General features: G+C 40.1%; 1 pseudogene; it reads left to right on the top strand.

Moving 5' to 3' along the window:
• The first annotated feature begins 2,681 nt into the window (after positions 1-2,681).
• On the top strand, positions 2,682-2,950 carry LOC109372879 (barrier-to-autointegration factor pseudogene; annotated as a pseudogene).
• Positions 2,951-3,261: the final 311 nt, after the last annotated feature.

Raw genomic sequence — 3,261 nt, 5'->3', positions numbered from 1 at the left:
GAGGGACAAATATAATTTTCCTTGCACCCTTCAAAATTCTCAGCTGGAGCCCCTGTGACAAAGGACCGATTAACAAGAGAAAAACATGTTTATTAACATGTATATCTCATAAATACATGGAAGAATCCCAGGAAATACATAAATCAAAGAGGTGGCTTAGTACTCCAGCTTATAATAGCATCTTCAACAAAGAACAATAAAATTGTAGAGAAATGACAGGACAGAGGAAAGTGATTTTAGGCTTCCAGGAGTGGCAAACTGTGGGAAGGTAAATGTAGAAAAGGAAACTACAGGAGTAAGTTTTCTTGGCAGATTCCCTTGGTGCCATCTCTGGGCTGATGGGAGTCTAGAGTGCACTTTAGTAGAGGAGAATTTATATCCTGCCTTTAGGCAAAAAAACAAAAAAAAAAGTGAGGGGGTGAGTAGAGAGATCTTTTCCTGCATTTACTGCTCTTATTTGCCTTCAGCTCAAAATAATTTTATGTCTAAGAGGCATATTTTAAGGTGACAAGTTTTAGTTTCCTTCAAGTTCTGAGTGGAGGAATGAGTCAGTTATAACCAGAGTAATCATTTAGCTATTGCCCAAACCAGAGTACTTTTGAGAGTGGAGGTAGATGCTATTAATAATTAGACTAGCAGAGCATCTGTAAATCAGAATAGCCCCAGACAAACTGGGAAACATGTTACCTTTAGAGCTCCAGGCCCTTATCTCCAACTGCTGCCATCTCTACTTTTATGTTTCAAAAGCACTTAGAATTAAATATGATTAAATCATCACATTCTCCCTAAACTTGGTCCCCTTCCAGTATCCTCTTTACCAGTGAATGACACCTTTGTCCAACTAGCAACACAACACAGACCTAGAAGAGTTATCCTTGATGCCACTTTCTTTCCTGTTATTCAATTCTTCACCCAGTCTATCAAATTTACTTTGCAAATATTTTAAATCATCCAAACTCCCCATCTACACTGTAAACTCCCTAGGTCACTGTGTTAGTCAGTTCAGGATGCTATAATAAAATACCAGAGATGGGGTGGCTTAAAGGAAAGACATTTATTTTTCACAGTTCAGGAGGCTGGAAAGTCCAAGATCAAGGCACCAGCAGATTCAGGTCAGGTGAGTGCTCTCTTCCTGGCCTGAAGGGGGCTGCCTTCTCAATATGTGCTCACCTGGCCTTTCCTCAGTGTGTGCGTGCTCCTGGACAAATGGGGGGCTCTGGGCTCTTCCTCTACCAATTCCATCATGGGAGCTCCATCTCATAACTTCATCTAAACATAATTACCTCCCAAAGACTCCACCTCCTAATACCATAACATTGGATTAGGGCTTCAACATATGAATTTCGGGGAGACACAAACATTCAGTTTGTAAGTCACTTTTTCATTAACTTTTAATGGAATTGGTGTAATAACCTTCTAAGTGATCTCTCAACCTTTATTTTGCCACCAATCCAATCTAGATTACTCTTTTCAAAACATAAATTAATCAAGTTAACTACTTGTTTGAAATTATTCAGTCAATTCTTATTGATCTTGGAGATCAAAATCTTTAACACTGTATACAATGCCTATCTTGAGGCATGATCTGGCCATGCCTGCCTTCATCACCTGCCTTCCTGTCCTGTCTCCGATCCTTAATTTCCATCTTTAGCTACATTTGTTTTGTTTATTTTATCAAACATGCTGTATTATAATAGTTTCCTAGGGCTGTCATAAAAGAATACCACAAGCTGGGTTGCTTAAAATAACAGAACAGAAATTTAATGTCATGCAGTTCTGGAGGCAAGAAGCCTGAAATCAAGGTGTCGATACAGACATCCTCCCTCTAAAACTTGCAGGGGAGACTCCTTCCTGGCTTCATCCTCATGTCCTGTGGTTGCCAGGAGCCTTGATGTTCCCTAGTTTGCAGCCTCAACTTTAATCTCTGCCTCCATGTTGCATAATATTCTCTCCTCATCTGTCTGTGTCTACGTGTCTCTTCTCAGCTTCTTAGAAGGGCACCAATTATACTGGATTAAGGGTCAATCCTATTCCAGTATGACCTCAAAACAATGAATTGTATCTGAAATAACCCAATTTCCAAATAATGTACTGAGAATTAAGACTTCAACATATCTTTTGGGGAAAGACAACTCAACCTATAACACATGCTATGTTTCCTTCAGCCAAGACTTTTGCACATGCTGTTCCCAACCACAAGAAAACAGGAAACATTCTTCCCTTCCTTGTTTGCTTAGTTGAATCTTATTTAGCCTGCAATCTCAACTGAAATGCCACTTCCTTGGGGAAGATTTCCCTGGCACAGACCATAAGTCAACTTCCTCTATTATATATTATGTACAATTATATACTCTCCATATACCACAAATCTTTTACTTATAAAAATTATCACATGCACACTTTACTTATTATTTACTCTTTATTTAAACTAGAACACACAGGCTTTCAGCTTTAGGTTGTCCTATGTATCATTCAAATAGTTTACTATGAATCTTATGTATTAGCTCTAAAAATGATCAGCTGCAACTCTTTTCAAACACTTTTATTTTTTGAACTAGTGTCAGCTGGCATGAGCAATCCAGCAAAATACTTTCATAGAAAAAGAGAGTGGAGAAACAAGGGGAAATATATTCTGGAGTAGCCGTTACAGGAATTGGAGCTGCCGGATAATCCTGATCAAGATGAGACCCTCTCAAAAGCACTGAGATTTCGTGGCACAGTGCATGGGGGAAAAGACACTGAGGAGCTTGGCTGGGACTGAGAAAGTCCTGGGCAAGAAGCTGGAGGAAAGGGGCTTTGACAAGACCTACGTGGTCCTTGGCCAGTTTCTGGTGCTAAAGACCGATGAAGTCCTCTTTCAGGAAGGGCTAAGGACACACGTAGCACCAATGCCAAGCAGTCCCAGGACTGCTTCGGATGCCTTTGAGAGTGGTGTGAGGCCTTCTTGTGATGCTGTCTGGGGAACCCAATCCCTAGCCTCAGCCTTGAGTCTCCAGAGTTTGCAGCCGAGGGGGTGGCTGCTCCGTCCTCTACAAAGGAAATGATTGCTGTCTTTTCACCTCTGAATGTCCTCCAGGGTCTTCAGGGAGCTCTCTCCCCTCACCATTTCAACTTTTTGGAATTAAATTTCAGTTTATATATTAAAAATACTTCACAATTATAGTTAATGTATGAATTTTTGCTTTTAGTCCATGGTTTTATTTTCTTGTGGGAATTACATTTTTGTAATTCCTGATAGCCACCCATGTTAAAGACAAAGCT

Source organism: Hipposideros armiger, unplaced genomic scaffold (genome assembly GCF_001890085.2).
Source record: "Hipposideros armiger isolate ML-2016 unplaced genomic scaffold, ASM189008v1 scaffold_672, whole genome shotgun sequence".
NCBI lineage: Eukaryota > Metazoa > Chordata > Mammalia > Chiroptera > Hipposideridae > Hipposideros > Hipposideros armiger.
This window is presented reverse-complemented; position numbering and strand designations above follow the sequence as displayed.